The sequence below is a fragment of the Schistocerca piceifrons genome, chromosome 6 (assembly GCF_021461385.2).
Source record: "Schistocerca piceifrons isolate TAMUIC-IGC-003096 chromosome 6, iqSchPice1.1, whole genome shotgun sequence".
Lineage (NCBI taxonomy): Eukaryota > Metazoa > Arthropoda > Insecta > Orthoptera > Acrididae > Schistocerca > Schistocerca piceifrons.
Window position 1 is genome coordinate 232,218,353 of NC_060143.1, and position 26,426 is coordinate 232,244,778.

General features: G+C 40.9%; 1 protein-coding gene across 2 annotated transcripts in view; it reads right to left on the bottom strand.

The window, feature by feature from the left end:
• Positions 1-26,426, bottom strand: part of LOC124802736 — a 324,707-nt gene that overhangs the window by 269,006 nt on the left and 29,275 nt on the right. The window contains exon 1 of one of the 2 annotated variants that reach the window (XM_047263716.1): positions 9,593-9,770. The exons of the other annotated variant lie outside the window; for it this stretch is intronic. The gene's annotated coding sequence lies outside the window, so the exon portion shown is untranslated. Of the gene's footprint in view, positions 1-9,592; positions 9,771-26,426 lie in introns of those variants that run through there. 2 annotated transcript variants of the gene reach the window in all.

Consider the following 26,426-nt stretch of genomic DNA (forward strand, 5'->3'; position numbering starts at 1 on the left):
AGCGCTGGATTTGCCTGGCGCTTGATGACTGTGGAGGCGGTCAGGTACAGGTGCAGGGCTCGGTTCAGCAGGTAGGTGGCTGAAGAGAGTAGTTCTTATTTATAAAGCTTTATTTTTTCTTTGTTCAGTTTGGTTCCGTTAACAAAAATATGAGATGTGTGTAATTTTGTCCACTACGTTATAACGAACAAAAAATCGCATAAAACATTTTTATTTTCTTATCTCCAAAAATATCATTCAGAAGTAGCTTATTAACCACAAACTTTTTATATTCATCTTCGTTATTAATGATGCTGTGTTAATTTTAAGAAAACAACATATGAATCTGTGATGAGGAAATCACATTTTCATTTAAAAATCCTAATTCTTTGATAAATTGTCGTGTTATGCGTGGAACCTTATGATTATACTTAGATACAACATGAAGCATTTACTGCTTATATTGCTCGCTTTTTGTAAGTTATTAAATCTAGTCCTTCATAAGTCTGTTGCCCGTCTCTGTCACATTATTTAGAACTTCCAGTTTCTTAATTAGGTTTGGCTCGTTCACGACAACGTTGTTTTCATGATGTTCCAACGGATCTGTCTTAAGGAATCTGACCCTGAGGTCAAATATGGCATAGAAACCCACTTGTACTAGAAACAAACTGTTCAGTCCCATTATTAATATGGGATTTTTATCAATTCCTTGGTGAATTCTTTCATTTTTTTAGTCTGATAGTCCTACACTAAGTATTTTATTTTTTGTTTCAGGAGAAAAATTAGGATCAAACATCTCCAAAGCGACAGAACAGGATATACGTTCCGAAAACGATTTTTCAGTTTTTATGACGCACACGAAATACATCACAATCGACAATTTGGTGTTTATAAACTTCTGAAATAATACGGTGCTTGGGCTTCAAACGGCGCACAGAATCATGCATCTATATACACAGTACTAACGGAAATACAAATGCCACAACTTGCATCATCTGCTTGTGGCGATAATTCAGATTAATCATGGAACGTAAAGATTTTCAAGCAATACATAGCTTTCACTATATTGCATGACGAATAGCCGCTGGAGAATAAAATATACTCCAAAAGATGATTCTACCACAGACAGATAGCAGTTAATTCTAAAACTTCAATATAATCCTCTCTAGTTTGCTGTGCTGTGAAAGTTACTCAAATAAAACCATGGATTGGAGATACATCTATTTGATCGTACTGTTGCTTGAACTTGCCGTGCTGAATTTTAGTTTGGAAAATTAAACATTGATTCCAGACGAAGCATTTTAATTTTTTTTTTTCAAGATATGTTTAGTCAGACCTTTGTTTTTACAGCTTTTCTTTTCTTCAAAAACAGTTCTGACAATGATATTTCCTTGACATGTCGAGATAAATACAACTTTTCAAAGTACATGCGTCTCTAAACCGCCTGTATGTAATATTATGGCGAAAACTAATTGCTTAACACTTGGCTAAACGTCTCATTAATGAGAATTTCATAGACAATTTTGTCCGTCTTTTCCGTAATAAGTTGAACTACCGAAATATACGTAAAATTCCCTGCAATAATTGATTAGTGTTTTTTCCCTTTTAGTTCATTTTCAAGTACATAAATATGTAAAATATTGAATTCTCGAACTTTTTATTCGCTTAGCTTTCTTCTCGTCACAACTGCCTCTCAGAAACTATCTCTCTCTTTCTATCTCAAATAATTCGTGATGATGATGATGATGATGTTGTTTGGTTTGTGGGCCGCTCAACTGCGCGGTCATCAGCGCCCATACAGAGTCCCAATTTTTACACAGTCCAGTTTTTTCACGCAATCCAATCGAGCCACTGTCACGAATGATGATGATGAAATGGTGAGGACAACACCAACACCAAGTCCCCTGTCAGAGAAAATCCCCAAGCCGGCCAGGAATCGAACCCGGGACCCCGTGATCCAGAGGCAGACCACGAGCTGCGGACAATAACTGGTGATCGATTCCATATATGAACCTCGGTCTCCCTTTTAACCATTTATTAGTAAAAATGGGTTATTCAAAGCATTAGCACGTGAAATGTCTTCAACTTTTTGAAAAAGAAAGTTGCTTTTCACTGACGAGCATCCGACAGTCTTCCAGCATTTATTGTTGTTACTTCCTTTGTCGATACGAATCTTCTGATTCTGGGATGCAGTTTGTAAGTTCCTTTGTCGGAATTTCTGCTTTTCTCAATTAGTGTTGACAATTTTACGCAGATTTAATTTACACAGGCAGAGTGCAAAAGGAAACCATTAACATTTGTTTGGCAGATGGCAGCTTGCTTCCATTTATTTCATGCGAGTAATACCAAAGCAAATGAACTGTCTCTCGTAAACGGTATGTGGATGAATATGTATGTACTCACTACTAATGCTACTTTCCCTCTGCATCTACATCTACATCCATACTCCGCAAGCCACCTGATGGTGTGTGGCGGAGGACACTTTGAGTACCTCTACCGGTTCTCCCTTCTATTCCAGTCTCGTATTGTTCGTGGAAAGAAGGATTGTCGGTATGCTTCTGTGTGAGCTCTAATCTCTCTGATTTTATCCTCATGGTCTCTTCGCGAGATATGCGTAGGAGGGAGCAATATTCTGCTTGACTCTTCGGTGAAGGTATGTTCTCGAAACATTAACAAAAGCCCGTACCGAGCTACTGAGCGTCTCTCCTGCAGAGCCTTCCACTGGAGTTTATCTATCATCTCCGTAACGCTTGCGCGATTACTAAATGATCCTGTAACGAAGCGTGCTGCTCTCCGTTGGATCTTCTCTGTCTCTTCTATCAACCCTATCTGGTACGGATCCCACACTGCTGAGCAGTATTCAAGCAGTGGGCGAACAAGCGTACTGTAACCTACTTCCTTTGTTTTCGGATTGCTTTTCCTTAGGATTCTTCCAATAAATCTCAGTCTGACATCTGCTTTACCGACGATCAACTTTATATGATCATTCCATTTCAAATCACTCCTAATGCGTACTCCCAGATAATTTATGGAATTAACTGCTTCCAGTTGCTGACCTGCTATTTTGTAGCTAAATGATAAGGGATCTATCTTTCTATGTATTCGCAGCACATTACACTTGTCTACATTGAGATTCAATTGCCATTCCCTGCACCATGCGTCAATTCGCTGCAGATCCTCCTGCATTTTAGTACAATTTTCCATTGTTACAACCTCTCGATATACCACAGCATCATCCGCAAAAAGCCTCAGTGAACTTCCGATGTTATCCACAAGGTCATTTGTGTATACTGTGAATAGAAACGGTCCTACGACACTCCCCTGCGGCACACCTGAAATCACTCTTACTTCGGAAGACTTCTCTCCATTGAGAATGACATGCTGCGTTCTGTTATCTAGGAACTCTTCAATCCAATCACACAATTGGTCTGATAGTCCATATGCTCTTACTTTGTTTATTAAACGACTGAGGGGAACTGTATCGAACGCCTTGCGGAAGCCCAGAAACACGGCATCTACCTCTGAACCCGTGTCTATGGCCCTCTGAGTCTCGTGGACGAATAGCGCGAGCTGGGTTTCACACGACCGTCTTTTTCGAAACCCATGCTGATTCCTACAGAGTAGATTTCTAATCTCCAGAAAAATCATTATACTCGAACATAATACGTGTTCCAAAATTCTACAACTGATACACGTTAGAGATATAAGTCTATAGTTCTGCATATCTGTTCGACGTCCCTTCTTGAAAACGGGGGTGACTTGTGCCCTTTTCCAATGCTTTGGAACGCTACGCTCTTCTAGAGACCTACGATACACCGCTGCAAGAAGGGGGGCAAGTTCCTTCGCGTACTCTGTGTAAAATCGAACTGGTATCCCATCAGGTCCAGAGGCCTTTCCTCTTTTGAGCGATTTTAATTGTTTCTCTATCCCTCTGTCATCTATTTCGATATCTACTATTTTGTCATCTGTGCGACAATCTAGAGTAGGAACTACAGTGCAGTCTTCCTCTGTGAAACAGCTTTGGAAAAAGACATTTAGTATTTCGGCCTTTAGTCTGTCATCCTCTGTTTCAGTACCATTTTGGTCACAGAGTGTCTGGACATTTTGTTTTGATCCACCTACCGCTTTGACATAAGACCAAAATTTCATAGGATTTCCTGCCAAGTCAGTATATAGAACTTTACTTTCGAATTCATTGAACGCCTCTCGCATAACCCTCATCACACTACATTTCGCTTCGCGTAATTTTTGTTTGTCTGCAAGGCTTTGGCTATGTTTATGTTTGCTGTGAAGTTCCCTTTGCTTCCGCAGCAGTTTTCTAACTCGGTTGTTGTACCACTGTGGCTCTTTTCCATCTCTTACGATCTTGCTTGGCACATACTCATCTAACACATATTGTACGATAGTTTTGAACTTTGTCCACTGATCCTCAACACTATCTGTACTTGAGACAAAACTTTTGTGCTGAGCCTCAAGTACTCTGAAATCGACTTTTTGTCACTTTTGCTGAACAGAAAAATCTTCCTACCTTTTTTAATGTTTCTATTTACGTCTGAAATCATCGATGCAGTAACCGCTTTATGATCGCTGATTCCCTGTTCTGCGTTAACTGTTTCAAATAGCTCGGGTCTGTTTGTCTCCAGAAGGTCTAATATGTTGTCGCCACGAGTCAGTTCTCTGTTTAACTGCTCAAAGTAGTTTTCAGATAAAGCACTTAAAAAAATTTCACTGGATTCTTTGTCCCTGCTACCCGTTATGAACGTTTGAGTCTCCCAGTCTATATCCGGCAAATTAAAATCTCCACCCAGAACTATAACATGGTGGGGAAATCTACTCGAAATATTTTCCAAATTATCCTTCAGGTGCTCAGCCACAGCAGCTGCTGAGCCAGGGGGCCTATAGAGACATCCAATTACCATGTCTGAGCCTGCTTTACCCGTGACCTTCACCCAAATTATTTCACATTTCGGATCTCCGTCAATTTCCTTCGATACTATTGCACTTCTTATCGCTATAAACACGCCTTCCCCTTCACTGTCCAGCCTGTCTCTGCGGTATACATTCCAATCTGAGTTTAGAATTTCATTACTGTTTACGTCTGGTTTCAGCCAACTTTCTGTCCCTATATGGGCATTGTGACCGTTTATTAATGAGAGCAGTTCTGGGACCTTTCTATAGACGCTCCTGCAGTTTACTATTAGTACATTGATATTGTTATTCCCTGTTGCATTTTGCCTACTCCTACCTTGCCGCGTCTCAGGAAGCGTCTTGTCGGGCCTAGGGAGGGAATTCTCTAACCTAAAAAACCCACATGTGCACCCCACACGTACTCCGCTACCCTTGTAGCTGCTTCCGGCGTGTAGTGCACGCCTGACCTATTCAGGAGGACCCTACATTTCTCCACCCGATAGCGGAGGTCGAGAAATTTGCACCCCAGATCTCCGCAGAATCATCTGAGCCTCTGGTTTAAGCCTTCTACTCGGCTCCAAACCAGAGGACCGCGATCGGTTCTGGGAACGATACTACAAATAGTTAGCTCAGATTCCGCCCCGCGAGCGAGGCTTTCCGCCTTCACCAATTCCGCCAACCGCCTGTACGAACTGAACATGACCTGTGAACCCAGACAGCAGTTGTCATTGGTGCCGACATGAGCAACAATTTGGGCATTAAAAGCGAGCGGTTCGATACGGTTTGTCCTCTCTCTGCATGTCTTGAGGTCACTGACCCGTCACATCACATGACCAATGTGATATGTGAAATGAAAACTTATTCAATTAAGGTGAATAAAGTAAACAACATGCCACATTATATAAATGAAAGTATTCATCGTGCAGGAGTAATATTTCGTTAAGCTGGTGGTTTTTCCAGGAGGGCAACTTTTCCTTTAGCCTACTGAGCCCAAATTTCGCGCAGCTCATTTGTATATGGAATTGAATCAGACTTGCAGGGGGGGGGGGATGAGTCTAACAAAAACTATCGAACATTTTAAGAAGGCCCTTATAGGAGTCATGCTGTTGGGTGAGACATGTTTTGAACTAGAATCATCTACGAATGTTTGACACCTCCAGTTGCCAACGCGGGATGGATGGGACACTTCAACTTATTGTCCTGTCCTACAGTCAACAATTCGGCGATGGATTCGCCTTTCAAGACGGCAATGCACGACACACTGCGACCACCACATCAACAGCTTCCTCCATGAGGCAGGATTCAGCTGAATGGAATGGTTTGCGGTATCTGCTGTCATGAGGCGTATCGAGTATATTTAAGTTCAATTGAAACCTTCGTTGCGTCGCCGTAGGATTCCTCTTCAAATCCTGAATGAGGAACTGTCGTCACAGAGTGGGAGAGAAATGAGCAGCAACGCCCCAACCAGAGTATGGGTAGCACTGAAAAGAGTATCCCAGAACGGTACTGAATGTTATCCAGCAGCAAATTTTGTTTGGCGGATGTGCAAAGATGTGCACTTTCGAGAGATTGCTCTTATTTTAGTTGCTATTTTTCTTTTTACTCACAGTACTGATATTTTTTTTAGTTTCATTAGTCTTATTCATTCGTTGCTTGCTCCCCTCAATCTATGACCACCCACGTTAGAAGATACGTTGATAGTGCAAAATCTTTTTTTGTACATTAATGTACCGGATGTCTCCCTTAAAGAGTCGTCAACTGCATTTCCTCAGGCACTTTGGAAAATTTCAGGAACTTCGTTTTTGAAGTATATAGGTGGAAGCAGCCCATACGAATAGCGCTAATCCTGTGTTTCATACGACGTCCACTGTGAATAACAAACACCGGTTTGTTTCTCATCCCAAATATTTCTTAAGTGTAATTTTATAAATCCATTCGATAGGCTGTGTCAGAGTAGTCTAACACCATATTTAGTTTAAAGACATGTATTAACAGGACCGAAAAATACGAAGATTAACCAGTATTTATTTATTTTACGTGTCCAGGACATGAAATTGTTACAATACTGGTGGAGCATTAGTAACGTAAAGAGATTAATTACCTATAAAGTATCGAATTCAGACAAAATTCAATACAGTAAAGACAGAGAGTACAAGGGCGGAGCCTTATCGAAGATCGTGCATGGACAATGTTATTATTATTATTATTATCTCCAGAGATGTATGATGAATTTTTTAAATCAGGCCACGTCATCTCACGCAAATATACCCCAAGAGGACGCAGAACGAAATACACTCCTGGAAATGGAAAAAAGAACACATTGACACCGGTGTGTCAGACCCACCATACTTGCTCCGGACACTGCGAGAGGGCTGTACAAGCAATGATCACACGCACGGCACAGCGGACACACCAGGAACCGCGGTGTTGGCCGTCGAATGGCGCTAGCTGCGCAGCATTTGTGCACCGCCGCCGTCAGTGTCAGCCAGTTTGCCGTGGCATACGGAGCTCCATCGCAGTCTTTAACACTGGTAGCATGCCGCGACAGCGTGGACGTGAACCGTATGTGCAGTTGACGGACTTTGAGCGAGGGCGTATAGTGGGCATGCGGGAGGCCGGGTGGACGTACCGCCGAATTGCTCAACACGTGGGGCGTGAGGTCTCCACAATACATCTATGTTGTCGCCAGTGGTCAGCGGAAGGTGCACGTGCCCGTCGACCTGGGACCGGACCGCAGCGACGCACGGATGCACGCCAAGACCGTAGGATCCTACGCAGTGCCGTAGGGGACCGCACCGCCACTTCCCAGCAAATTAGGGACACTGTTGCTCCTGGGGTATCGGCGAGGACCATTCGCAACCGTCTCCATGAAGCTGGGCTACGGTCCCGCACACCGTTAGGCCGTCTTCCGCTCACGCCCCAACATCGTGCAGCCCGCCTCCAGTGGTGTCGCGACAGGCGTGAATGGAGGGACTAATGGAGACGTGTCGTCTTCAGCGATGAGAGTCGCTTCTGCCTTGGTGCCAATGATGGTCGTATGCGTGTTTGGCGCCGTGCAGGTGAGCGCCACAATCAGGACTGCATACGACCGAGGCACACAGGGCCAACACCCGGCATCATGGTGTGGGGAGCGATCTCCTACACTGGCCGTACACCACTGGTGATCGTCGAGGGGACACTGAATAGTGCACGGTACATCCAAATCGTCATCGAACCCATCGTTCTACCATTCCTAGACCGGCAAGGGAACTTGCTGTTTCAACAGGACAATGCACGTCCGCATGTATCCCGTGCCACCCAACGTGCTCTAGAAGGTGTAAGTCAACTACCCTGGCCAGCAAGATCTCCGGATCTGTCCCCCATTGAGCATGTTTGGGACTGGATGAAGCGTCGTCTCACGCGGTCTGCACGTCCAGCACGAACGCTGGTCCAACTGAGGCGCCAGGTGGAAATGGCATGGCAAGCCGTTCCACAGGACTACATCCAGCATCTCTACGATCGTTTCCATGGGAGAATAGCAGCCTGCATTGCTGCGAAAGGTGGATATACACTGTACTAGTGCCGACATTGTGCATGCTCTGTTGCCTGTGTCTATGTGCCTGTGGTTCTGTCAGTGTGATCATGTGATGTATCTGACCCCAGGAATGTGTCAATAAAGTTTCCCCTTCCTGGGACAATGAATTCACGGTGTTCTTATTTCAATTTCCAGGAGTGTATATCCCAGGAGTTTATGAGCTCCAAGCCTCTCTTGGAGAGATACGAACAATTGTTTGACAATGACCGATTCTCTGAGAATACAACCCAAGCAGGAGAAGACCTCCTGCATACTGTATCGGCTTCCATAAGTAAAAAATGGTGTGACCTAGTATCAAATCTATCAATGAAACAGAACAGGTGAAAAATTCTGAAGACTCTTAACAAGTTAACACCTGATCAAATTGCCCTTCCATTGCTTCATAGTGGTAACAGAAATAAAAGATTTAAAAACTCCAAATGCCTGATGAGAAAGACTGTCCCATATTCTAGCTACACTAATGTGTGGGTGGTAACAGACATTGCCTGTTGAAACGTTCTTTGTGTAGTCCAAATCTCAAACTAATTCGTTGAACACTCAAGGAGTACGTGTAAAATGCCTTAATTTCAAGTCATCGTAACCCCAATTAATTACTCAAAGCATTACTGCCAGTTTAAGTACACAATCGTATGTAAGTTATTTATTTATATAACATATTTCGCTTTTGTGGAAGGGGACTGTTACAAATATACCTGTTAAATGTTTCCGAAATCTAAGAAAACGTATGTACATCTACGGGAAGTGTCATCGTGAAGTTATAGTTAGAAACACAAAAACAATAAATATTTTCCTGTCTTTTCTGGTACATTTTTCTCGTACTTTCTTTATTTCTTTTCCTCGTATGTTGTCTTCTATGCGTCAATTTTTTCAAGATGTAGCACGGGGCCTTTTTGTAACAAGAGTGCTTACTTCTACAAACCCAACTCGCTCAGACGCAAAGAAAAGTATGGAAATGAACGCGTTATAATTCAAGATGGAATCACAGGCTCTGAAATGCGATGCGTGATGCAATAAAGCACGAATGTTTGTAACTGAAGGAAGTATTTTCACGTGTTTCCAATACATTTATTCTTACAACTTATATAACGGATTATTCTACGTTAATTCTCGGAATAATCGCTTGTTATGTACCTGCTGTCCACCACACACCCGTCCGTATCCATAGAAGTACAAAACTCGGCGATATTATTGCATGTCCACGTTCGATCCATCAGACTTGCTCGGGAAGTAACAGCAGTGGCATTATCAGCAATAATTTGGTTCGAAGGACACTGCCAAACGAGACGGCGTTTGTCTTTTCTACCTAAAACTTAAATTTTGTCAAAATAAGTAATTGGTCAGTTAGGCCCAAGTTCACAAATAATATTCAAAGTAAATCGTACTCAAAATGTAGATTATTTACAAACATGTCATTAGAATACATATACGGCAACAGGCTGGTCTTTTACAGACAAGTTACTGACCACTTAGTTCTATTAAGGATACAGGGTACTTTTTCCGGCTCAATATTATGTAAAAATCAACACCTATTTCTTTCAGGCACTGTTTGTAACTTGTTTACTTCACAGATTTTTTTGATGTCAGGTAATGCAGCACACTTTTTATGCAAATTAGAAGTATTTTGAATATTTTTGAATCTGCTTAGGGTTATTAAAAATACAAAGAAATTGATGCATATTTTTTTACAAAATGCTTCCTCAAATTGAAGTACCATTTAATCCAATGTTACACATTTGAAGGAGAACAAATTTTTACCAGGTACGCATGACATGATGGCTGAGGTACTAAACCTATTTAATTCCATCTATTATGTGTATTACAAGGAAAAAAATGTCAACTTACATTTTAATTTTTATAATTTTTTTCCTAATAATAATGTTTTCTATAATTTAGTTGATTCTGCAATAAAGATTAGATCTACTACATAAGTATGTACTAATGCAAGTTACAGAAAAAAATTAGAGCAATGCTTTATAAACTTTAGGAAATATTTGTACCTGAATTCTGAAAAATACAGCTTGTGGGAAATTGCGAATCAAGATGTGAGTCCAATTAAACTGTGCCTCAGAACATTCCTGAAGCTTCATGTACCCGTTGTCTGTCACATGCAAGCAATTGATCTTCCATATTAGAGCCACATTTTGTGCCTAAATTTCTTCCAACCTTCCTATCACTCCATCATTGAAACATATCACTGTATATAGTACACCAACTTTTAATGTATTTAGTCCCACAAAAACACTATTAACTAATCTTTCCCAAATACAATGGTTGAAACATTTATTTGTATTCTGAGTGCCCCCATGAAGACATTTACTGAGCAAAACAGGGTCTCTCAGGTCTCTAAAATTGGTTTTATTTCATTCGTAACAGGCTCAGGATTGGATTGGATTGTTTGGGGGAAGAGACCAAACAGCGAGGTCACCGGTCTCAGCGGATTAGTGAAGGACGGGGAAGAAAGTCGGCCGTGTCCTTTCAAAGGAACCATCCCGGCATGTGCCTGGAGCGATTTAGGGAAATCACGGAAAACCTAAATCAGGATGGTCGGACGAGGGATTGAACCTCTAACCACTGCGCCACCTCGCTCGGTAAACAGGCTCAGGAAGAGATTGCTTATGATGGTATTATATTTTACCACTTTCTTTTGCTTTTTGGTAACTACACCAAGAATCTGCTCCTTTAGAGTAAAGTCCGTGGACAGGGTGTTCATCTGTGGACAACTTATGAAAGTAGATGGCCCATACAGCTTTTCTCATTGCTGTAACATCATTCAGAGGTGCAGTTCGTCTAATGGTCAGTCCATAACAACTCTGAAGAAGGTCTATTTTAGTTTCTGTCAATCTGCCTCGGCCAGACGGAGATTTTCCATCAGATAGCAACTTTCCTTTCATTTCTCTTTGTAGCTTCCTCGATCAGCACCCATCCTCTTTAGCACAAGTCCACAACACTCGTCTTTTGCTAACAATATATCACGATAAACATTGAACTCATTAATTTTATTGAAAGCTTTAGAGTCTCCATCGCCTAGGTACTTCGTATATCTAATGCTATAAATGGGCACCGACCTCTGAAATATTTTTAGAGCTCCATCACACTCCATACCTCCACTGTAACCATCATAATTCTTAGGACACTGGTGTTCAATATGCCCTTCAGTGTTACCATGGCAGGTGTGGCAGTACTTAGATAAGCACTCAACTTAGCACTTACAACACCATTCAAGGAACGATGTCCTTGATGTTGCCAGGTCCCATCAGATGCAACAGCAATGTCTCTGGTTCCACTAATATTTACAGTTTCCTCTGCTGCACGTTTCATAGATGCTTTAGACACAACCGTCAGGGCACCTAAAAGTATTTTTATGTGCTTGCTGAACCTACTGGGAGGAGGAGGAAGATCCATCAAACCACAAAACGTTTAAGTAGCCTTTTTTTCTTTTCCTATTACATGCGTTGCGTATACTAACTTCAGTTTCACATCATATGAACTATGCACATTGTTCGAAGTCATTTTCGAGGTAGATTTATTGCAGGATCTACACTGAACAACTAATTTTGATGCTAAACTCTTCCTGCTACTTTTTTGTTAAGTTATTTCCAGACAGTATACACCACCACATTGTTTATATTACGCCATTTCTCTTATCAAAGAAGATACGATGCCCACATCAACAACAACAAACCCACTACAAACAGCGTTATTGTTCTTCCCTGAAGGTTACTTTCAACAGGTACACTTGCTTTGTTTGTGAACTGGTTACCACGAAATTTCCTTATCTTCAATTTCTTTTTGCGTGGCATATTTCGTGTTTATTGCACACTAAATGATATGTACTTTCACAAATATATGTAGCACGTGGGCAATATTCAGTGACACGTGAACAAACCGCTTCAGCGAAACAAAAGTAAATACAAGCGAAGATAATCATTTACAGACACTAGAAACCTGCACTGTTACCAACATAGCCGATCGATGTGGCCGAGCGGTTCTAGGCGCTTCAGTCTGGAACCTCGCGATCGCTACGGTCGCAGGTTCTTCGAATCCTGCCTCGAGCATGGATGTGTGTGATGTCCTTAGGTTAGTTAGGTTTAAGTAGTTCTAAGTTCTAGGGGACTGATGACCTCAGATGTTAAGTCCCATAGTGCTGAGAGACATTTGAACCATTTGTTACCAACATACATACCGTAACTTTAAAATTTGGTATATATAGGACTTTCCTCATTTGAAACCCTATAACGTATATATCAATGTTACCACGAAAGACTATAGAATTTAATGAAGCCATAAAAATATTCGATTTTTCCACCATTTATAAGTACCCTGTATCCTTAAAGGATTTGTGTTTGGTACAGTAAGGGTTCTAACAGGGAGACGACTTTAATAGCCACTCTATAGTCTACTGAATATTTTATTTCCCCGAGTTTGCCATAAGAGAGTTTTCCAATTAATAGTTTCCATTAAGAAAAAGCGAATATCATCCTTTTTTCTAGAATTATATTTGGGATTATTGCTCTTGGTGTGAAGATGGGGTCTACTGTAATGAATATTCGTTTACAGTCATTTCCCTTCAAAGTAATCCTAGTGATTCATAGTGAGGAAACAACCAGACCGCATTTGGAATACCAATGCAGTCCGTCTGCTGATATATGGGCTGTTTTCGTGATGATTTTATTTCCCCGAGTTTGCCATAAGAGAGTTTTCCAATTAATAGTTTCCATTAAGAAAAAGCGAATATCATCCTTTTTTCTAGAATTATATTTGGGATTATTGCTCTTGGTGTGAAGATGGGGTCTACTGTAATGAATATTCGTTTACAGTCATTTCCCTTCAAAGTAATCCTAGTGATTCATAGTGAGGAAACAACCAGACCGCATTTGGAATACCAATGCAGTCCGTCTGCTGATATATGGGCTGTTTTCGTGATGATTGAGAAACTATCATGAAATTTGAAGAGAGACGAATGCAGCAAAGTACAATACGGAACTTCGGTCCTGATGTATCCCCCTACAAACTTTTGTGAACAGTCGACGAACAGTGAGGTGTAAGTAGGAGAAACTAAATGACCTGCTGCATCTGTCCGCAACATACGGCCATCGTGCCTGGCACATAGTCTGATCGGACAACCCTTCCCTTGACTTTTGGCCACTCAGTTTATTGCGAGAAACAAAGTAAATCTGATTCAAATGTACCGAAAAGAGGAAGGAGAAAATTTTACATACTGATTCTTAAGAAACGACACTTGAGTGGATTGTCAAACTGTTAATTAGCACTCGATCTGTTTTTAGTGAAATTAGTGTAACTAAGAGCGCTATGTGAAATTATTGATAAATTCTAGCGTACGATTCCACCCGTCAACTTTGATCAGTAGCACGGACCCAAAGATGCAACACACTCAATATTTCAAAACGTTTCCATGGCGTCGAAATGTATTCGCGAATTATAGAATTGCGGCTAAATAATGAGACAGTCGCGGAAAATGGGTTTGTGAGGGGAGAGAAAGTAAGAACATCAGAATCACAGTAACAGTTCAGAGATTTTAAATTTGTGGTAAGTTCCTATGGGACCAAACTGCTGAGGTCATCGGTCCCTAGACATACACACTACTTAATCTAACTTAAACTAACTTATGCTACGGACAACACACACACACGTATGCCCGAGGGAGGACTCGAACCTCCGACAGGGGAAGCCGCGCGAACTGCGGCAAGGCGCTTCAGATTGCGCGGCTACACCGCAGTAACAATACAATACAGGAACGCAGCAGAAACGGGAACAAGATATAGCTAAAAATCACGAAAAATAACGAATCGTGGAGTCGACATCTTGGCTCGAGCTGTATAGCTCAAGCAGACAGAGCAAAGGAAAAAAAATCCCAAAACAAAACGCACTACATGGTAAGGAAAATACCCGAAAATAATGGAACGTGCAATCAACAATCTCAGCTGAAGAAGACAGAGCGATACCAAAAAAATAAATCCTAAAAGAAATCGTGCCACATTTGGAAAAAACCAAACATTCTTGAGAATCGGAAACCGTGCCACGTTCGGAAAGAAACAGCCAAATATTTGTGAACACCGCTACTCGTTTCACTCGCAGCAATTTAAGCTGTGCTCTTAGGTTCCAGCTTAACCACACACACGGAAATTGCGAAATATTCGCAATAAACAGCATAGTTCACGCCATTTATTGAGGCAATCTCATACAACGTTTAATAACAGGCTGCTTACATCCACGACTTACTGATGCACCCTACGCGTCGTACATTCATGACGTCACGCGTGATGTCGTGGTTTAAAGTCAAGAAATGGAATCGCACACTAGAATTATCCCGAAAGTAGTAGGAGGACAACAGATGCACGCTTACCATTTGCAGAAAGGCCAAACGTTGAGTCCAGCCCTGTTCGGGATTCACGTCATATTTAGCTGGGAGTTACCGCAGCAACGTCACAGGGCAATCACATCATTGTTATACGTTACGCGCTTCAGTTTGGAACCGCGCGACCGATACGGTCGCAGGTTCGAATCTTGCCTCGGGCATGGATGTGTGTGACGTCCTTAGGTTAGTTAGGTTTAAGTAGTTCTAAGTTCTAGGGGACTGATGACCTCAGAAGTTAAGTCCCATAGTGCTCAGAGCCATTTGAACCATTTTTTTATACGTTACGTTGATGACGTCAGGTTCCAACAGTTGGAAGAATACTTAACAAGTACGAATATTCCCTTGCAGGTTGTTGGAAATTCCAAAACTATTACTTGTACCTAAGTTATCTGCAGCTATAGACACCTTGTTTGTGAGGGACTAGCTTTCTGATTTATTACATTCACGTCAAACACAATTCGAAATTAGAATACGTATTTTTATCTGTATGTCTAATATGCTGCAGAACAATATGAAACTTAATCACAAGACATTTAGCATATAACAATGATCAAATCATACAACCAGATGAAAGTCTACAGCCAAAAATATACTCTCAGGAAAATTTAAAAACAAAACTTATAAAACACTCTACCGCGACAGCAGACTGTTAATAGAGGACACGGTGTGCAAGAATAGCTCTATCTTCGCCCCGCAAGCTACATGGCGGTATGTAGCGGTATCGCTATGCTTTATCCCTTTTTCTGTGCGGGAAGGAAGACAGTCTGTAAGTCTTAGTATGACATACAATTTTTCTGTTTTTTTTCTGTCATCTTCATTTCACGAAGTCTTTGTTGTCAGACATTTCCGGGAACGAACGTTCTCGGAATTTAAGCATCTCCATGAGGCACAAGGACTTTCTTGTCTCACCTGCCACTTGAGTCTGATGAGGATGTCTGAGACGCCCATGCGCTTACTAAATAAACTGGTGATGAAACGCGCCTCTCTTCTTTGGATCTCCTCTTGTTTCTTGTTCTTGGACAAGCAGTGCTCAAGGATCGGTCGAACGAGGCCCTGTAAGCTATCTCTTTCGTAGGTGAATAACATTTTCTTAGGGTTCGTCCAGTGAATCTCAGTCTGCATCTGGGCTACTCCTTTTAGTCACACATGTTTGGCAGTTATACCGTCCCCAGTGAAATACTAAGAAAAGACTTAAAAGCAGTATTTATAAAGAAAAGACATTTAAAAATTGAATAATAAGTGGACACTAGACGCTCAGGCTCATGTATCCGTATTATAATAATTTCTCTTAATAAGTTTCGAGGGCAAAGAAATATAAAGATGCACTCGAAACAAAATGATCTAAAGAGACGACAAGATGCATTCTTTTGTTAATTTCTTAGTCGTCTTCACTTCTTCTCTTGTCTTAGCTGCGTGTAGATGGACATCTTGCGAGTGCTGGCAAATGTAAGCATATTTGTACTAATTAAGCAAATAATATATTGATTTAATATTATTGTTCACACTTTTAATTTGTAAGAGGTCGTCATCGCCATACTGGCGTATCACCCGGAGTGATGGTATGGGGTGCCATTGGTTACACGTCTCGGTCACCTCTTGTTCGCATTGACGGCACTTTGAACAGTGGATGATACATTTCAGATGTGTTACAACCCGTGGCTCTACACTTCATTCGATCCCTGCGAAACCCTACATTTCAGCAGGATAATGCACGACCGCATGTTGCAGGTCCTGTACGGGCCCTTCTGGATACAGAAAATGTTCGACTGCTGCCCTAGCCAGCACATTCTCCAGATCTCTCACCAATTGAAAACGTCTGGTCCATGGTGGTCGAGCAACTGGCTCGTCACAATACGTCAGTCACTACTCTTGATGATCTGTGGTATCGTGTTGAAGCTGCATGGGCAGCTGTACTTGTACACGCCATCCGAGCTCTGTTTGACTCAATGCCCAGGCGTATCAAGACCGTTATTACGGCCAGAGGCGGTTGTTCTGGGTATTGATTTCTCAGGATCTATGCACCCAAATTGCGTGAAAATGTAATCACATGTCAGTTCTATTGTAATATATTTGTCCAATGAATACCCGTTTATCATCTGCATTTCTTCTTAGTGTAGCAGTTTTTATGGCCACTAGTGTATTAAAAAGTGTGGAAAATTTATATGGGAAAAAGTACATTTTGGAACTTCTAAAACACCTACCCCCATGAACCATGGACCTTGCCGTTGGTGGGGAGGCTTGCGTGCCTCAACGATACAGATGGCCGTACCGTAGGTGCAACCACAACGGAGGGGTATCTGTTGAGAGGCCAGACAAACGTGTGGTTCCTGAAGAGGGGCAACAGCCTTTTCAATAGTTGCAGGGACAACAGTTTGGATGATTGACTGATCTGGCCTTGCAACACTACCCAAAACGGCCTTGCTGTGCTGGTACTGCGAACGGCTGAAAGCAAGGGGAAACTACAACCGTAATTTTCCCGAGGGCATACAGCTTTACTGTATGATTAAATGATGATGGCGTCCTCTTGGGTAAAATGTTCCGGAGGTAAAATAGTCCCCCATTCAGATCTCCGGGCGGGGACTACTCAAGAGGACGTCGTTATCAGTAGAAAGAAAACTGGCGTTCTACGGATCGGAGCGTGGAATGTCAGATCCCTTAATCGGGCAGGTAGGTTAGAAAATTTAAAAAGGGAAATGGATAGGTTGAAGTTAGATATAGTGGGAATTAGTGAAGTTCGGTTGCAGGAGGAACAAGACTTTTGTTCAGGTGATTACAGGGTTATAAATACAAAATCAAATAGGGGTAATGCAGGAGTAGGTTTAATAATGAATAAAAAATAGGCGTGCGGGTAAGCTACTACAAACAGCATAGGGAACGCATTATTGTGGCCAAGATAGACACGAAGCCCATGACTACTATAGTAGTACAAGTTTATATGCCAACTAGTTCTGCAGATGATGAAGAAATTGATGAAATGTATGATGAGATAAAAGAAATTATTCAGGTAGTCAAGGGAAACGAAAATTTAATAGTCATGGGTGACTAGCATTCCAGAGTAGGAAGAGGGAGAGAAGGAAACATAGTGGGTGAATATGGATTGGGGGAGAGAAATGAAAGAGGAAGCCATCTGATAAAATTTTGCACAGAGCATAACTTAATCATAGCTGACACTTGGTTCAAGAATCATAAAAGAAGGTTGTATACGTGGAAGAATCCTGGATATACTAGACGGTATCAGATGGATTATATATTGGTAAGACAGAGATTTAGGAACCAGGTTTTAAATTGTAAGACATTTCCGGGGGCAGATGTGGACTCTGACCACAATCTATTGGTTATGAACTGTAGATTAAAACTGAAGAAACTGCAAAAATGTGGGAATTTAAGGAGATGGGACCTGGATAAACTGAAAGAACCAGAGATTGTACAGAGTTTCCTGGAGAGGATAAGGGAACAATTGACAGGAACAGGGGAAAGAAATACAGTATAAGAAGAATGGGTAGCTCTGAGGGATGAAGTAGTGAAGGCAGCAGAGGATCAAGTAGGTAAAAAGACGAGGGCTGGTAGAAATCCTTGGGTAACAGAAGAAATATTGAATTTAATTGATGAAAGGAGAAAATATAAAAATGCAGTAAATGAAGCAGGCAAAAAGGAATACAAACGTCTCAAAAATGAGATCGACAGGAAGTGCAAAATGGCTAAGCAAGGATGGCTAGAGGACAAATGTAAGAATGTAGAGGCTTATCTCACTAGGGGTAAGATAGATACTGCCTACAGGAAAATTAAAGAGACATTTGGAGAAAAGAAAGCCACTTGTATGAATATCAAGAGCTCAGATGGAAACCCAGTTCTAAGCAAAGAAGGGAAAGCAGAAAGGTGGAGGGGAGTATATAGAGTGTCTATACAAGGGCGATGTACTTGAGGACAATATTATGAAAATGGAAGAGGATGTAGATGAAGATGAAATGGGAGATACGATACTGCGTGAAGAGTTTGACAGAGCACTGAAAGACCTGAGTCGGAACAAGGCCCCGGGAGTAGACAACATTCCATTGGAAGTACTGACGGCCTTGGGAGAGCCAGTCCTGACAAAACTCTACCATCTGGTGAGCAAGATGTATGAAACAGGCGAAATACCCTCAGACTTCAAGAAGAATATAATAATTCCAATCCCAAAGAAAGCAGGTGTTGACAGATGTGAAAATTACCGAACTATCAGTTTAATAAGTCACAGCTGCAAAATACTAACACGAATTCTTTACAGACGAGTGTAAAAGCTGGTAGAAGCCAACCTCGGCGAAGATCAGTTTGGATTCCGTAGAAATAATGGAACACATGAGGCAATACTGATCCTATGACTTATCTTAGAAGCTAGATTAAGGAAAGGCAAACCTACGTTTCTAGCATTTGTAGACTTAGAGAAAGCTTTTGACAATGTTGACTGGAATACTCTCTTCCAAATTCTAAAGGTGGCAGGGGTAAAATACAGGGAGCGAAAGGCTATTTACAATTTTTACAGAAACCAGATGGCAATTATAAGAGTCGAGGGGTATGAAAGGGAAGCAGCGGTTGGGAAGGGAGTGAGGCAGGGTTGTAGCCTGTCCCCGATGTTATTCAATCTGTATATTGAGCAAGCAGTAAAGGAAACAAAAGAAAAGTTTGGAGTACGTATTAAAGTCCATGGAGAAGAAATAAAAACGTTGGGGTTCGCCGATGACATTGTAATTCTGTCAGAGACACCAAAGGACTTGGAAGAGCAGTTGAGGGGAATGGACAGTGTCTTGAAAGGAGGATATAAGATGAACACCAACAAAGGCAACACGAGGATAATAGAATGTAGCCGAATTAAGTTGTGTGATGCTGAGGGAATTAGATTAGGAAATGAGACAAAGTAGTAAAGGAGTTTTGCTATTTGGGGAACAAAATAACTGATGATGGTCGAAGTAGAGAGGATATAACACGTAGACTGGCTATGGCAAGGAAAGCGTTTCTGAAGAAGAGAAATTTTTTAACATCGAGTATAGATTTAAGTGTCAGGAAGTCGTTTCTGAAAGTATTTGTATGGAGTGTAGTCATGTATGGAAGTGAAATATGGACGATAAATAGTTTGGACAAGAAGAGAATAGAAGCTTTCGAAATGTGGTGCTACAGAAGAATGCTGAAGATTAGATGGGTAGATCACATAACTAATGAGGAGGTATTGAATAGAATTGGGGAGAAGAGGAGTTTGTGGCACAACTTGACAAGAAGAAGGGACCGGTTGGTAGGACATGTTCTGAGGCATCTAGGGATCACAAATTTAGCATTGAAGGGCAGCGTGGAGGGTAAAAATCGTAGAGGGAGACCAAGAGATGAATACACTAAGCAGATTCAGAAGGATGTAGGTTGCAGTAAGTACTGGGAGATGAAGAAACTTCCACAGGATAGAGTAGCATGGATAGCTGCATCAAACCAGTCTCAGGACTGAAGACAACAACAACAACAACAACAACAAAACACCTTAGTTCGCGCATACTTGCAGTTAAAATCATTGCAAATCTTTGGGACAGACAAATCAGTAACTTCACATATTATGCATATTTTCATTCAATAATGTCATTCGGAGTAATGTTCTACAGTAACTCATCTTTAAGAAAGAAAGTCTTCACATTGCTCAAAAACGTCCTGCAATAACAATATGTGGCACTCACCTGCGATCATCTGTTTATGAAGTTGGGCTTTCCGGCTGCTGCTTCATAGTATATTAATTTTCTCACACAGTTTGTTGTAAATAATCCACTATAGTTCAAAAGAGACAGTAATGTACGTAATTACAATTCCAGAAGGAAAAATGATATTCATTACTCCACGTTGAAGTTGTCTTTAGCACAAAAAGGGATGCACAATGCTACAACAAAAATATAAAATGTCTGACAGACAGCAAAGTAAAATTTGAAAAACAAACCGAAAAATTTCTGTTTGTCGACCCCTTCTGTTTCGTAGAAGAATGTCTGTTGTTGTAGTGTGTAAAAGATGGTGGGTAAGAATTGCTAACTCACATATGTATGTTTAAAAAAATAAAAGGTACATAAATAAATTAATAAAATAAAAAACTTATAAATGTTCAGCATATAGCCATATTTAAAAATTAATTTGCGATGTAAATGTAAAATGACCATGCTACATCATTACGATTTATCGTCCAAAATCATCCATGTAACATGAAACTAATTAACTAACTTAGTAATTCTAAGAAATCTTCAATCCAGTTGCGTATCTGTTGGGATATACGCACGTATCTGTTTAGTAGGTACTGGTGCAGTACTGTTTCGAAAGCTCACTGTAGGTCAAGAAACACGGAGTCAGTCATGGTTCCCATACCTGTGATCTTCATCATCTCTAAAGTACTCACCATCATCATGGACGACCATGCGTCAAATTATTTTAGGCATAGGAATTCCACGTTTCTATGTGTAAACAGCTGGTAAAGAAAACAAGCACGTGACTGCATTTCCTGTGATTATTAGTCGTAATCTTAACTGGCACGACGGGAAGTTAGATAGCCTACCTTACTCATAGCAATTCAAATCGTGCTCTCTGCTGTCTCAGCAATAAGCGAAGAGGGTTTTCATTATCTTTCGCATGTTATCTGAGATATCTTCACCGGAGTCTTACAGAAGATGTTAGTTTTCATCTTAGCTGACATGACGGGAAATCGCATTTCCTGTCACAAACAATTCCGAAGATGCTCAGTGCTGATTGCTGCCGCAATATAATAGAAGGATTTAGATTTCTCACGCTGTATTTCCGGAGATATCGTTTTTCTGCAGTCTTTCTGCGGATGTAACTTGCCAACCTGTTATTACTTGCAAATGGTAGGCCACTTGGCGCAAATGATTGGGAGCGGTTTCGGTATGCATGTATACAGAGTACGTGTGAGATGCTCAGACGTTAACATGCGGATGTGTTGTAATTCGAGAAGCGGAGGTATTAACGAGCACACTTGGTCGCTGATAAGCAGTGGGGAACATTTTCTCCTGTCGACTCTGCCAATCTTCTGGATATTATCTGCATTTGCTAGATTGAACGGCACTCCAAACGACTCACCTAGGGAGCTGGTGCCGTGTTCAAGGCACTGAACGTGGTGTGATAAGGAACGGACTTAAAATTCCTGTTCTATCGTCTTGATATAAGTTTTCTGTAATTTCCCCAGAATACCTCAAGATTTTACGTATTGTTTATCCGTTTATTTGTTGATGTTGCGGCTTTTAGTTCGAAGACTGGTTTGATGGAGCTCTCGGTGCGAGTGCGTCTTCATCTCTATATCACAACTGTAGCAACTACATTCATTTGAACCTACCTATTGTACTGTATTGTCTCTCTCTACAATTTTGATCCATCACACTTTCTCCAGTTACCAAACTGACCATTCCTTAATGCCTCATGATGTGTCCTATCAACCGATCACTAGATTTAGTAAAGTTGTGCTATGAATTTTTTATTTTTCCAACTTGATTCACTACCTCCTCATTTTGTTATTCAATCTACCCGTCTAATCTTCGGCATTCTTATGTAGCGCCAGATTTCAAAAGCTTATATTTTCGTTTTGTCTGAACTGCTTATAGTCCAAGTTTCACTTTCAAGAGAGACTATCTTCCATACAAATATCTTCAGAAAATAGTTTCTAACATTTAAAGAAAGATTAAGAAAAGGCAAACCTACGTTTCTAGCATTTGTAGACTTAGAGAAAGCTTTTGACAACATTAACTGGAATACTTTCTTTCAAATTCTGAAGGTGGCAGGGGTAAAATACAGGGAGAGAAAGGCTATTTACAATTTGTACAGAAACCAGATGGGAGTTATAAGAGTCGAGGGGCATGAAAGGGAAGCAGTGGTTGGGAAAGGAGTGGGACAGGGTTGTAGCCTCTCCCCGATGTTATTCAATCTGTATATTAAGCAAGCAGTAAAGGAAACAAAAGAAAAATTCATGGAGAGGAAGTAAAAACTTTGAGGTTCGCCGATGACATTGTAATTCTGTCAGAGACAGCAAAGGACTTGGAAGAGCCGTTGAACGGAATGCATAGTGTCTTGAAAGGAGGATATAAGATGAAAATCAACAAAAGCAAAACAAGGATAATGGAATGTAGTCAAATTAAATCGGGTGATGCTGAGGGGATTAGATTAGGAAATGAGATACTTAAAGTAGTAAAGGAGTTTTGCTATTTAGGGAGTAAAATAACTGATGATGGACGAAATAGAGAGGATATAAAATGTAGATTGGCAATGGCAAGGAAATCGTTTCTGAAGAAGAGAAATTTGTTAACATCGAGTATAGATTTAAGTGTCAGGAAGTCGTTTCTGAAAGTATTTGTATGGAGTGTAGCCATGTATGGAAGTGAAACATGGACGATAACCAGTTTGGACAAGAAGAGAATAGAAGCTTTCGAAATTTGGTGCTACAGAAGAATGCTGAAGATAAGGTGGGTAGATCACGTAACTAATGAGGAGGTATTGACTAGGATTGGGGAGAAGAGAAGTTTGTGGCACAACTTGACTAGAAGAAGGGATCGGTTGGTAGGACATGTTTTGAGGCATCAAGGGATCACGAATTTAGCATTGGAGGGTAGCGTGGAGGGTAAAAATCGTAGAGGGAGACCAAGAGATCAATACACTAAGGAGATTCAGAAGGATGTAGGTTGCAGTAGGTACTGGGAGATGGAGAAGCTTGCACAGGATAGAGTAGCATGGATAGCTGCATCAAACCAGTCTCAGGACTGAAGACCACAACAACAAAAAATTTATATTCGATGTTAACAAACTGCTCTTTTTCAGAATGGCTTTCGTGCTATTGCCATTCTGCATTTTATATCCTCTCTGCTTCTCCCATCGTCAGTTATTTTGCTGCGCAAATAGCAAAACTCATCTACAATTTTTAGTGTCAGAAGCTCTTTAAGATTGTTCGCAGATGACGCCATTGTCTACAAGAAAGTAGCAACGCCAGAAGACCGTATCTGTTTGTACAATGACCTACACAAGACTCATCAATGGTGCAGGCTCTGGCAGTTGAGCCTGAACGTAAACAAAACTAACATACTGTAACGTTTCCTGGCAAAACACATGTTATATGTGGTAAAAAAGAAAAAATAATTGAACTGGATAGTTGTAATTTTTTTTCTGCATGGACAATGATTGTGTGATCTTTATGTAATAAAGAGAAACCATTATGTGGCATATTTTATACTTGTATAGAATTATGTATCGATTTTCTTAAAGATAATATCTGTGTCGGCGAGTACTGAAACCGCCACAGATGATACTTATTAAATATCAAACAAAAATTTAAATATATCAAACCGATTATAAACAGTAGTGACCGAGCATTAATTTCTCTGTCGTCTTTTTGGAGTTACGTGAGCAGGAAGAGCCTGTGACGCTATATTATACGCTTGTGTAGCATTCTTTTGTCATGTCTGAGAGAAGGACGCCATTACGCATTGATTTGTAAAGGTGTGTAAGAATTTAATCTGTCTAAATGTTTTAAATAGAGTTACTTGGTGAAAACTTGCATTATGATTTGTAATAAGCTTGTCTGGTATTTTATCCCATCCTTTTAAGACATTTCCAGCTAATTAAATATTAGTTGTGGTGCAGAGCTGCGCTACGAACGAACGAGCCGCTGCCGCGGCGCATTCAAACTGAATTAAATGAAATCAATCATACCGCAAAGAAGCGAAGAGGTAATAGCGAACTAAAATTATTTCTTTCAGTTTTCGGGATTGCAGGGCAGAGCAGCAGATTTTATGATGTGTTTTACAGGTGGACGCGGTCTGCGGATGATATATTATTAACAGTGCAAAAAGATGGCATGACATTAAAGAAATCTTGCTGTGCGTAGTTCTGGTCTGGCGGACACTAGAGTAAAAACATTTTTTCTCTGATAATAGTCTCATGTTCTCGTGTTAGTCGTGGTATTTATTGGTGTTTTACTGTTAACAAAAAACCACTGCATAATTTTGATGTTGAACAAACATTGCTTACTGTAACATCAGTATTGATAACGAAATAATTTTCAGTGACCTTTTCAATAACTGTAAAGTAAGAAAGATAGGTTGAACTTTATTGCGAGCCACAGTAACGAAACAATGTTTCCTTTATAGAAAGCCAGATCCGGAATAATAAGAACATAATATATTTTGTTTTGTTGAAAATTAACGATCCAAAGAAAGTCCCTGCACAGCATCCCTAAAAAGTATTTCAGGGCTCTTTTCGTAGCAATATATGTTATCTCATCCATTTATCAATTATATTAGTTGTTACGTGAGCAATAACAAGCAGACGGCGAAAATACTTCACATACGTAGGAAAAGAAATCCGCTACCATACAACTATACCATTGACAACAAATATCTGGAAACAGAATCTACTGTAAAATATCTAGGACTATCTATCCAGACCGACCTTAAGTGGAGTGCATTAAATGAATTAGCAATTTCGAATAAGGACAACTATCAGCTGTAGAACGGAATGACGACAATCAAAATTTGTGCCGGATCGGGACTCGAACCCAGGTTTTCTGCTTATCGCTAGCGGTCGCCTTACCATAGTATTCTTTTTTTTCCAAAGGGAGGGTTGGGGGTAGGGGGGGGTGGGGGGGTGCAAAGTGGACAGGGGTCGCAACCCGAGTCCTGGCCACCATGTCTCGTACCCACCCTCCAGAAACCATGCTTGCATGTCCAAAGGAAGTATGCATCATAATATGAATAACACAGAAACTGCAATATCGTATTTATTTGCTGATACTGGGCAAGCAACTTTCAAATACAACGCCTGACCTGTACGGGAATATACATAACTGATATACACGAACAGGTCGTAGACACATGACTGACAACATGTAGATGTTTGGTTGTAGCTGGGGCTCGTGCACGCGTAGCCAAACGGTAAGGCGATCGCTTGCAATAAGCTGGAAATCCGGGTTAGTGTCACGGTGTGGCAAAAGTTTTCGTTGTCGTCATTCCATTCTACACCTGATGGTTGTCCTCATTCGCTACTGCGAATTTATTTACTGTATTTCATTACTGCTGTAGCAGCCGCAGTGCCAAGCATGCATGTCCAAAGGAACTTTGCATCGTAATCAGAATAACAAAAATGCTCTAAGCACTATATGACTTAACATCTGAGGTCATCAGTCCCCTCAGAATAACACAGGCTCTGTAATGTCGTATTAAGTGGAATGGTCGCAGAAAACAAATAGTAGGAAAAGCAGATGTCAGACTAAGAGTCATAGGAAAAATTATAAGAAAATGTAACTCATCCACGAAAGAAGTCGTTTACAAGCCGCGTGTTCGACTGAGTCTTGAGTATTTTTCATCCGTCTCGGATCCTTACGAAGTAGGGTTGATAGAAGAGATACGGAAGATCTAACGAAGAGAGATGTGCTTCTCAACATCACACATACAATTTATAGAGACATGTGCCATGTGTAGACGAGCATTGTTCTGTCGAAAAATTATACCACTATACTGCTGCTTGGGTGGTAACACATGAAGACGCAGGACGTCTATGAAATACCGTAGTACCGTCATAGTTCCGTCATCATGGCTTCTCACA